Below are 12,854 nucleotides of genomic sequence, written 5' to 3'. Positions count from 1 at the left end.
CACTTTTGAGAGATAAGAGAAATATTTGTTGGCATACCCTTCTGTAATGTGGTTAGTTAAGCTTATTTTGAATTTTAATATAGAAAATTGTAGTAGACATGTTATGAACCATTGAAGAGTGTTTTGTATGAGTAAGGTCACTGACAGGGCTAGATTTTTGTTATTGTAGTTATCAATAAGTAGTCGCCCCTGCAGTGTAATATCAAGAACATACAGAAACATACTTTCCAAATCCCTGGAATTTATACCCCCCAAAAATATTACATTGCTTAAAATGTGAACATTTTCTAAATTATAAATATTCTTTTATGATTAAAAATTTAAGCAGAAACAATTCCATCCTTCCTAAACATCTGTTAGTTCAACAGAAATGTTCCCTTAATGTCAAAATTATTCACTAGAGAGAGGTGAGAGAGGCACTTTTTATTGTTTGTGAAGTATTGCAGAGAATAGCAAGGTTGAAAAGAATATTTCACTAAGGTCATTTACTCCTGTTATGTAGAGTGGGAAATATGAAAAAGAAGACAACAGCATGAATGTCAATTTTTAGTTACTTCATAGTTTATTCTACTTATTGCCTTTTTGGTAGCCCTAGAGGAGTTAGAAGAGAATTAATTCTTAGATAAGCAAAATTTAAAGGACAAGGCAAAGAATAAGGCATAGAAAATTATTAGCACACTATTTCACTTTGTTGACCTTAAAGAAATACACAGCTAGATATTTCTCCAGCAAAATGGATTATTCAGAAGCAAAAAATTGTAATTCGGGACATGTGGCCCAATGGCAATTCATGCTCAGGTCCAGAGGACAAAGGAGACGAAGTTCTTTTAAAGAAGAAAGGACAAATTCAGAGGTTCATAGCAAAAAAAAAGAGAGAAAAAAAAAAAGTCCGTTGGAGGAAACAACTAGGAGTTTGACATGTAGTGGTTTTTGATTGGCTGAGTTGTAACAGTCTTTCATCAGCTGAGTGGAGGAGCAGATCTTCCTTCTTCCTGGTTGGGGATCCCTATTCTTTTTACTGGCCTACAGAAAGCTAGTAATTGCAGCAGCATCTCATTTCACTCAGGTTCAGTCCTTGGGAAAATATCAAAATATCTGCTCCAGGTTTTAATCAGTAACTGAATGAGAAATACAAGTTGCTCCAGGCAAAACGTTTAGCAAAGGACCCTAACCTTGTTTAACTGAATACAGTGAATGGCTCACCATACCTACCACTCTCATTATCTATTTCTCTTCCTTTCAATATTTTACTTTTCCTGTTTGTAACTCTTCCAGGATTTCTGAGAATTTACCCCTACAATGTAATTCAGAATCACAGGATTGAGAACTAGAATGCCTGTGCTTCATTTTCTACTCTGCTACTCTCATTTTCACATTACCTTCTTGAGTCTCAGTCTCATTACCCAGAAAATAGGAGAGTTGGACTATATCAGCACTAAAATCATGTCCTGATGCTTCAGGGTTTCCACTAAATTTTGATTCACTGTTAGATAAATCATGAACATGTGTGGATATGGAATAAATCTTCAAGATAAAGTAGATTTTCAAAGAAAAAGCACAGTGCAGAAAAATTCTCTGATATGAAATTTTAGAAAGAGATACACATAAATATGCTTATATCCATTAAGTATTTCTATAAGAATATGGAGAACACTAGTAATGGTTTCCTCTGAGTCGTAGGACTTGGACACTTAGAGAGTGAGATGGAAAATTTACTTTATATTGAATACACCTTTAATGTTTGAATTTTAATCAAGTGTATAAGTTTTCAATAAAACTGTTTTATTTATGCACATATGTACAAACTATGTATATAAATGTGTTTTAGGCTTATTGAACCGATTATTAGCAATGTTTGTGTTAATGATAATATTATGTTTAAAAATTTCATCATTTTGCTGATATATTTTTGTTGTTCTAAAGTTAGCATGTGTCATTTTTGTCATAACACTCAACCAATACTTTAAAAAGTTTTAAGTATAAAATAGTAATTTTTTAAAACATGTATAAAATAAAATATTTATATACTACATTTTTAATACAATGGATACTCCCCAGTGGGTCATATGTTGCTAACCTGCCGTGTTTTTTCGTGTGTGTTTTTTTTTTATAAAACTCTAGAATAAAGTTTCTCCTATTAACTCTTAAAAAAAAATCTTCCTTCTTCTCCTAGAGTAGTAGAGTAGAAAAACATCTTCCTATTGTGTTGGAGGTAGTTGACAATGAGTGGTAGGGTGTGAGAGTTTCACCTTCGGGCCCTCCCAGCTCTAATTTAAAAGAGGTTTCTATTATTAATTGTCACAAATTGCATTTGAGAGAAACCATTAATAAATTGATCTTATCTAACAAAGACAAAACTAGGATTTGCATAGAGAAGGAGGACTGAAGGGATACAGAAAAATCCCAGAGAGCTGGAAAACAAAGCACTCTTTTTTCTTTCTTTGCATAAGCTGTTGATTGGTATGAGATGCTCATAAAGAGACCACTCTTTTGAAGATGGAAGTGTCATCAAAGAAAATAGTTTTCATTATTTATCTATTTCTTGAAAAATCTTGAGAGTTTAAGTTATGAAGTAAGCGTATGTGACAGACTGTCATTATACAATATTGGCCAGTACCTTTGTTAGCATCTTCATTTTAGTTGTGCCAAGTCTGCATCATTTCCCTCATTAGAGTTTTTATTATTATTATTAGTTTTCCTGCATGAATGTCCTTTTTCCTGTATCATTCCCTTTAAAGCAAGATCGGCCTTGCTATATGTATCTCATGGGATGTTATAAGGAATATGTGTGAAGGAGAGATGAATCCATTTTTCTAGACTCAGAAAATTAACCAAGTGATATATTTGCAGAATATATTTTAAAGCCAACTGCTTGAAAAAGTCATTCGTTTAACAAACTAGTTGATATCTCCTGGGGTGATACCATTTTATTCAGCAATGGAAAAATAGCAGGACCCTAGAGACTATGTATTCAGTTAGGACATATTTTCATAGCTACCATTACAAATAATTAATGATGTTTAAGACTAGGAGTGGTTAGAAATAGAGTCTTTCCTCTTGCTAAAGAATATCCATAATGGTCACAGATAATATCAACAAAATAAGACTCAAAATACAGGAAAAGAAGCCATTAATATTTTACTCACCCTTCATGTGTATCTGATATTATAATGTAAATATATAAATTAAGTGATTGCATATGACATAAGGGACAACATTAATTGAGAGAAAAAATTCTTCATGATCACTAAGAGAGAAACATGGATATAAGTGATGGCAATCGAGGTTGAGCAACAAACTTCCTTCCACACGAAGTAACATCATCTTTTTTCCTCCTAACTTATTTGTAAATCCAATCCATATTAAAAATTACAAACAATAAACTAAATTTATATTCTGGGGAGCAAAACAAAAGGTCAGGATTCAGAAATCCTGAAGGAATAATCTACTGCTCATGCAAGAAATATTCAAAAAGGCTATTTAAATAACAACGATATTGATTATGATGTTAAAAAAGATGCAGACTGGTTTCCTTGGATTATATGTGCACAGTCTTTTGCTACAGAATTTGAATATCTACGTCCCAATAAAATCTATTACTTTTACATGCTGATTGGGTAGATTTCAAAAGTCAGCCATGAGAAACCACACACCAATAACAACTTTTATCCTGCTGGGACTGTCAGATGATCCACAACTGCAAATTCTGCTATTTATCTTCCTCTTTCTCACCTACATGTTGAGTGTAACAGGGAACCTGACTATTATCACCCTCACATTGGTGGACTCCCATCTTAAAACTCCTATGTACTTTTTCCTCAGAAATTTTTCCATCTTAGAAGTCTCATTTACCACTGTCTGTATTCCTAAATTCCTGCACAGTATATCAACCAGGGACAATACCATTACTTACAACGCTTGCGCAAGTCAAATATTTTTTGTTATTCTCTTTGGAGCAACAGAATTTTTTCTTCTGGCAGCTATGTCCTATGACCGCTACGTTGCCATCTGTAAACCCCTTCATTACATGACCATCATGAACAACAAGGTCTGTTCCTTATTAGTCCTCTGCTGTTGGGCATCTGGCTTGATGATCATTCTCCCGCCCCTTAGTTTGGGGCTCCAGCTCGAATTCTGTGACTCCAATGCCATTGATCATTTTAGCTGTGACGCAGGTCCCCTCCTAAAGATCTTCTGCTCTGATACGTGGGTAATAGAACAAATGGTTATCCTCATGGCTGTATTTGCACTCATTATCACCCTAGTCCGTGTGTGTGTCTATCCTACACATATATCATCAGGACTATTCTGAGATTCCCTTCTGTCCAACAAAATAAAAGGCCATTTCTACCTGCTCATCTCACATGATTGTAGTTTCCATCACCTAGGGAAGCTGCATCTTCATCTATGTCAAGCCTTCAGCAAAGACAAAGTGGCCATAAATAAAGGTGTTGCAGTACTCACTACTTCTGTTGCACCCTTCATTTACACCCTGAGGAATAAGCAAATGAAGCAAGCTTTCACTGACTCCATAAAGAGGATAATATTTCTCTCAAAGAAACCAAAGTTTTGATGAATCAGAGTGAAATGAAAGAAGAAAGTCCTCTAAATATTTAACTACAGCTTCTAGCTTATTTCATTGCTTTGTGCTTGTAATTTACTCATGTTAACTGTCTCAAAGACATTTAATACTGCATAATAATCTCACTGCAAACTCCTTTTAAACAAAACTAATACGTTGTCTTTTTCATCATTGTAAAACTATAAAGTATATTTCCAAGTAATTAAACTTGCCTTCATTTCTGACCTACCTTTTCTTCATTGTTCAAGGGAAGAAAAGAAAATAATAATATTTAAAATTATATAATTATATAGAAGATATCTTAAGGAGTAAAAGTACTAGTTTCTATCTCTAAGACAATGTTACCAAAATTAATATCCTAAATCTGAAGATCAAATGAAAACGGAAGACAGCAACAGCAAAGATGTATTGAAATAAAATAAACCAAATAAGGCATTCCAGGCTAATTAAAATAATGAATACAACAAAGTGGAAACAGAAATATTGGTGAGAATTTGGGAATAATCAGAATTGAAGTGGAAACATCTTCACGATCACTAATAAGGTGCACAGTAGTCCCCCCATATCAGGAGAGGATACATTCCAAGACCCCCAGTGGATGCTTGAAACCTCAGATAGTACTGAACCCTATGTATATTATGTTTTCTCCTATACATGCATACATTTTCGCTTAAAGGAAGCATTTTATGGCTTCTCTTTGGCTTATTCAAATTTCCAGCACCACTACTCTTACGTTTGGAGCCATCATTAAATAAAATAAGGGTTACTTGAACACAAGCACTGTGATACTATGACAGGCGATCTGATAAAGGCAGCTAATTAGTGACTAATGGGCAGGTAATGTATAAAGCGTGGACAAAGGGATGATTCAGGTCCAGATTGGACAGGGAGATGACATGAGAATTTATAACACTACTCAGAACATAGTTAATTTCTATCTGATGAATTGTTTATTTCTGGAATTTTTCATTTAATATTTTCAGATCACGAGAGAAAGATCTCCATAAAGTGGCTTGGGAATCATGAAGTTAGAGCTCTAAAGGCTCTTAGATCTTCCAGTTCGATCTATATATTTTCTAATATTTCTCTCCAGGTATGTTTTTATCATACTAAAATTCAAGTAACATAAAATTCCCCTTTTTAATTTTACTGCACACAATCAATGACTGTTGTTATGTTCACAAAGTTGTGCAATCATCACCATTATCTAACCTTAGTACATTTTCATCATCTCAGTAAGAAATTCCATATCTATGAAGCAGTGACTTCATGTTACTCCTTTCCTCCAGCTCCTGCCATCATTACTGTTTTCTGTCTCTGTACTTTGCCTGTTCTAGGCCTTTCATATAAATGAAATTATGCAATATGCATGGCCTCTTTTGTCTTGCTCCTTTTACTTAGCATAATGTTTCAAAGACCCATCCATGTTGTAGAATCTATCAGTACTTTACTTCTTTTTATACAAGAATGAGATTCTATTACATGGATACATCCCATTTGATTGTGTATTCATCCGCCGATGGACACCGAGGTTGTTTCCATTTGAGGCTATTGTGAACAGCGCTGCCATGAACATTCATGTAAAAGTTTTTGTTTGAGTCATAGTACGTTTAGATGTTCTTTCTAATATTTAGAAGACCTGATATGAAAAGGGCATAAAAATTGGAAAGTTGATTGTATGCATTCCTTTCTGTTTTCTGAGATAGTAACAACCTTTCAGCAACAGGAATATAAATGATTCAGATTTGATTTGAAATGCGTTCATATGCCTCATACCTGGAAATTTTAGTAAAAAATTTTGTAATTAAAATACTGTTGCTACATGCCATTGTTATCACTATGAGCTCTTAAAATTATCAAAAACTCAAAAGGAGATTAATACATGGATGAATTCAATCTAACAATTTTTCACATTAAAAGGAAAATTTTGCTTTGGATAATATGGCTATTTTAACTATGTAGATTCTTCCAATCCAAGAACACAAAATATCTTTCCATTTCTTTGTGCCCTCTTCATTTTCTTCTAATAATGTCTTCTAGTTTTCGGTGTATAGGTCCTTCATGTTTTATTTATTCCTAAGTATTTAATTCTTTTAGCTGTAATTGCAAAAGAAATTTTTTTTTTCATTTCTCTTTCTTAAATTCATTGTAAGTGTATACAAACACAGTGGATTTTTGTACATAGATTTTGTATCCTGCAACTGTACTACATTTATTTATTATTTCTAATAGTTTTTTGGTAGAGTCATTAGAGTTTTCTATATAAAGAATAATGTCATCTGCAATAAGGGACAATGTGACTTTTTCATTGCCTATTTGGATGACTTTTATTTCTTTCTCTTGCCTAATTTAAGGCAATCCCCATTAAAGTCCCAATGGCAATTTTTAGAGAAATAGAACAAAAAATATTCAAATTTGCATAGAATCACAAAAGACCCCAAATAGCCAAAGCAATCTTGAGGGAAAGAAAAAAAAAGGCTGAAGGTTTCACATTGCCTTACTTCAAATTATACTACAAAGTGACAATTATCAAAACAGAATGGTATTGGCAAAAAAATAGACACACAGAACAATGAAACAGAATTGAAAACCTAGAAATAAACCCACATGTATATGGGCAAATAATCGTTGGCAAAATATCCAAAAACATACAGTGGAGAAAGGAAAGTGTCTTCAATAAAAGGTGCTTGGAAAATTGGAAAGCCACATGCAAAAGATTGAAACTAGACTGCTGTTGTCACCATACACCAAACTTAACTCAAAATAGATCAAAGACCTAAAAAAATAAATTGCATAGAAAAAAATCATAACTACTAAACTCATGGACCTTGAACTTTAGAGGGGATTTTATGAATTTGACCTCAAAGACAAGGGAATTGAAATAAAAAATAAACGAATGAGACTATATCAAACTAAAAAACTTCAGCCGAGCAAAAAAAAAAAAAAGCCATTGACAAAATGAAAAGGCAACCAACTGAATGAGAGAAGGTATTAGCAAACAATGCCTTCAATAAGGGAATAATATATATAATATATAAGGAACTCATACAACTCAACAACAAAAAAACAAACAATCTCATTTAAAAAATGTGCAGAGGATTTGAGCAAACACTTCTCCCAAGAAGACATACAAACAGCCATCAGACGTATGAAAAGATGCTCAACATTACCTGCTATTATGAAAATGCAAATCAAAACTACAATGAGTTACCACCTTACACCTGTTAGAATGGTTATCACCAGCACGACAAATAATAACAAGTGTTGGAGAGGTTGCAGGGAAAAAAGGAACCCCCATACTGTGCTCTTGGAAATGTAGATTTATAGAGCCACTATGCAAAACAGTTGGAGGCTCTTCAAAAAATTAAGGTATTTACCCAAAAAACTTGGAAGCAGTTATCCACAAAGATATGTGCACCCCAGTGTTCACTGCAGCATTATTCACAGTGGCCAAGACATGGAAATAATCAAAGTACCTTTCAATAGATGATCAGAGAAAGAACATATGGTACATATATACAATAAAATATTACTCAACCATAAGAAAAGTTGAAGTACTGCCATTTGTGACAACATGGATAGATTTTAGATTATCGTGATATGTGAAACAAGTCAAATAGAAAAAGTTGAGAACCATATTATTTTACTCATATGTGGGATATAAAACTGAAAGCGACAAACAAACAAGACAAAAACTCATAGACAGACAATAGTTTAGTGGTTACCAGAGGGAAAAAAGGGAGGGGGAGGCATAAAAGGGCACAAGATGTCTAATATACGGTGATGGAAGAATTTGACTTTAAGTGGAGAACAGACAATGCAATATATATATGACATATTATTGAAATGTACACTTGAGACCAATATAATTTTATTAACCAACGTCATCCCAATAAATTTATTTTTTTAAATATGTAATTAAGGTTTAGTTTTAGCATTTTCTTTTGGCTTTTAGGCTTGCTGTATTATACTCTAGTATTAGTGTGAAAATATACCACATGCAACTTGAATATATTCCAGTTACATCTGTATAAAATACAGTAGTTACTTTTCATTTTCTTAATTTAAAATGATGCTTTCATTTATTTTAATATTCTATCAGTTGTGAACACTTAAAATATTATTTTATCCTATATGGGGCGGACATTAAGAACTTCTCTAACGATATAGAATGGTGAGTAGGAAAGTACGTTGGAGCTTTGATCTAGCTTCTTGATGGATAAATGATTTAGAATTTCTAATAAATTACTCACAACTATTATTTAATATTTTTGAAATTCCAAGTTAAAACATGTAATTTCTACTTCTGCTGGCTTAATCCTCTATTACTCCCCTAGCCATCCAATAAAAAGAATGCCTTACAATTATTCAATCATTTCTTGATAGTATCATGAACTTCCACACTTTTTTCTCATGCCGTGTTTCATTAACACCAATCTTTTTCCAAGAAGTAATCAACTTCTACTGGAAAAGATTATCTTTTTACTCTTGACTTTAATGGCTAATATTATATAATCGAATATCAGATATCAAGTATCCTTTCTCTCTCTATTTTGTCTTTTAGAAACTCTTTCAAATTTGTAGACTGATTATGGTTTCCTTTCTCTCTTTCCAAATGAGGAAATTTAAAATAATTCTAAAAGTAAATTAAAAAGTGAGACCAAAGTAATGATTTTTAATCACTTGACATTAGAACAAATGAATAATCCTTTGAGAGACAATTCAATATATTCACACTTTATTACAACAATAATCCAGATAGAATACAGATGTTAATGTAAATAAAATAAGTCATAAAATTGGAAGAAAATATAGAAAGGATCAGGATGAATAAATCCTCTCAAATAATGGCAAAGGATTCTGAAAGAATACCGTAAAACACAAATATGGTTTACTACATATTAACCAAATTTTCTGTATACCAGGACCACATAAGTTGTCTCAAATATTAAATAACAAATTATTACATAGGATTTGTAGCATATAATACAGGCAAAGATGTAATAGCGTGAATATATACAAATTGAAAAGGCTGAGGAATTACTTTTATTCAGAAACTGTGAAAGAGAAGGTAATAATATTCGGTTTATGAATAAAACCTAAATTACCAATAAACATTTGGAAATTGCTGTATATCAATAGCAATCAACAAAATGTGAATTATTCAAATCATCATTTCAGTAAAGATTTAACACACTGGTAATATATCTTGACCTTGGTGTTATTAGCACATGCTACAGTCTCTAAGGGCACTTTCTCAATTCCTAGGTGAGTTAGTTAGCTTTTATGTGTTTTATTTTTCTATATTACTACATTCATTAGTCACTTTGAAGTAGAGTCACCAATGACTTTTTTTTTTACTTCATCGGTCTTACCTATTACAAGCTAGCCATATAAAGCATCCTCAACTTTAAGGGACGCATTCTGTGTTAAAATTTTTAGGCCAAATCATCAACTTTTCTAGAAGCAAAAAGAATTTCTGTTTTTCATTTGCTTATTTGTTAGTCTTTCCTTCTATCTAGCTATTCAGATCATGCAGATCTACAGTAGTTCCTTTTTAAATTTAGATTAATACTGTAATTCCTGATAAGCATCAGACACAGGGATGCAAAGGTTGATATATTCTGCATACATTTCCACCACTACCTTTGAGTAAAAGTTAAGTGAGAAAGCATGACTAGATTACATCCACAGCACTACTAATAATTCTAGTTTAATTGTGAGTTTCATGAAGGATCTGTGAGGATAAAACAAAAACTGAAGCCCCAATGAAAGACTAAAGAGTAAGTATGTTCATATTTCTCAAATCAATTTTTTCTATTCTGAAGTTTAGAAAAATAATTAAAATATTTCCTGTCACTTTCCTGAGTGTGTATATATATTGCATACAAATACACATTTATGTATAAACACACATTTGTGTACATATATATAGTTATTTTTTAAAATTTGTATAGTTCATAAGAATGGGAGAAATTAATTTCATTTCTTCAATGTCATTTTATCTTCAAGAATATTAATTTTGTTTTATATTAAGTATGTAAGCAATGAAATAGTCAAAATCAATGGGCATATAATGCAACATCTATTGCCCCATTGCTGCCACATGTGCAAGTGCATGCATATACACACACATATATGCACACTTCATTTATATAAATCCATCTCTTCAACTTAATGAAACTGGTTTGACATTCATCTAAAAAAAATCTTGTCTTTTTTAAAACATAAGTACTTTTTGATGGCTAGGCATATTAAACAAAATAAGTAAATTATACCTGCAATATAACTTATCAGAATATTTCTGAAACATGTTTCTGAAGTAGGTAACTAGGACAAAAGAGATGTTTCGCATCCTAGGATGATACCTTACATCAGAGGGACTTTTGCTGGAGGTACAATAGGGAATGAAGAGACGATTACTGCCAGAGGAAAGGAAGGTAGGCTCTGGGGAACAACAATCCTGTGTTTCTCAATTTGAGCCATCACAGACATTTCAAGCATGGACCTGATGTACAGAACAGGATAGGGTAATAGTGCTTAGATAGTTTACTCTGTCCGTGAGCCTATATATCAGTGTCATCCTCTCTGATGGTGTCTAAAAACTCTGAATTTCCTTGTTGTTACACAGTTTCCATCTGAGACCATTTTGTCAAAGAAGGAACCCAGGACCAATATTTGGTTGAAACTAGCCATCTAATAACGCACCATTAAAAAAAAGATGCTATTTCTCGTGTAACTGGACTAAAGTCTAAGTAGTTTGTACTTAGACTTTATATGCTACCAGTGAAATTAAAATGAGTATCACCTATTATGCAACTTTCTAGAAAAGGATCATATAAATACAATACAATAGAAAATTATTATTTGCTCATAATTAGAACTTTTTAAAAACCTTATTACCTTATTTTTTTTTGATTCCTATTTTTTTCACACATGGCCTATGTTAGAAGAATTTAAATGAGAAGTCCTATGGACTTTTTACAGTCTAAGTGACTATATTTTACTGTTCAATAATCGGTGCCCTGAAGGGTCAAGGGAGCATGGTACATACTCATATTGTAGAAAGTACCTTTAACATTAGTATAGCATTTTCTAATGAACCATAGGAATCAAGATTCTGTCAAGTGCAACCATAAAATATCAGTAAAGAATATTTCCTGGTCTTCATTTGTAAATATCTATGTATTTAATTAATATGCTGAGAAGCTATTATATTCCAGGAAACGCGATAAGATCTGAGTATACTACTTAGAACCAGATAGGCCCTGATCTCAAGACTATCATAGTCTAAGTGGGTGACAAACAATAAATAAAAACTTCTGATATAGCTATGATGGATAAAGAAACATAGCGGATTGTACCTAATGTAGTCTGGAGGAACTGAGATAGTATCTCAGAACTTATTCTAGGTGCAGTAAGGAAAATAGGTTAAACTGATCAAAACAGGAGATAGGAAGTCCAGCTAGAGAACCAGTGTTTTTCATATCGAGTGCAAGATCAAAGTAATCTGAAGTAGGATAGAAGCAGATAGAATGGAAAAGATGGACTCTTTTATAACATGTTAAGGATGTACAGTCTAAACACGTTGGCTATTATTCAGATGTGGGCAATAGGCAGAAGAATATAATGAATCGAGCAAGAAAGTGAGTGGATAAAGAAGCCGGATTTTAGAAATCTGAGTAATGAATGAAAGACAAAGGTGTAGAGAGGGCAAGTAGAGACTACATAAAGATTAACATAAGATATAGATATATATAAACTGATGAGGATAATTATTTTAAAGTTTTATGTAAATGACCTGATCTTTGCAATTTGGTGGTTGAGTGAATATTAACTTGAGCTATGCTAATGAACACATGTGTCAAGCCTTCCTCATACTGTAATAGACTAGATATATATAAAAAAATGTTTTGTTAATTAAACATTAGTAAAAAGAGTAGAAATAAGGAACTGTTATAGAATACTAAAGTGTCAAATGTAATGGCCAAATCTCATGGTTTTCTTTGTTTTTAAAAAATTATTAAATTTAACAGTAGTTGAACATTACAAAAAATGAACAAATCACAAGCAAAGAGTTTTATAAATAAAAATATAGAAATAAAATAGATATAATAGAACAATAACAGCATCGTATAAGCCATATATATACCTAGACCTAGTCCGTACCCTCACACTTCTCCCTGAATAGAGACACTATCCTGATTACTAACTCTGCTGATTGGTTTTGCTTATTTTTGAAAATTGTGTAAGTGGATTACGCTTTCTGTCT

At 32.5% G+C, this 12,854-nt stretch overlaps 1 pseudogene; it reads left to right on the top strand.

Moving 5' to 3' along the window:
* Nucleotides 1–3,637: 3,637 nt before the first annotated feature.
* LOC120596744 (olfactory receptor 6C2-like) lies at nt 3,638–4,573 on the top strand (annotated as a pseudogene).
* Nucleotides 4,574–12,854: the final 8,281 nt, after the last annotated feature.

The sequence above is a fragment of the Pteropus medius genome, unplaced genomic scaffold, assembly GCF_902729225.1.
Source record: "Pteropus medius unplaced genomic scaffold, Ma_sr-lr_union100, whole genome shotgun sequence".
Classification (NCBI taxonomy): domain Eukaryota; kingdom Metazoa; phylum Chordata; class Mammalia; order Chiroptera; family Pteropodidae; genus Pteropus; species Pteropus medius.
The sequence above is the reverse complement of the archived record's forward strand: the minus strand, read 5'-3'. Positions and strand labels throughout refer to the sequence as shown.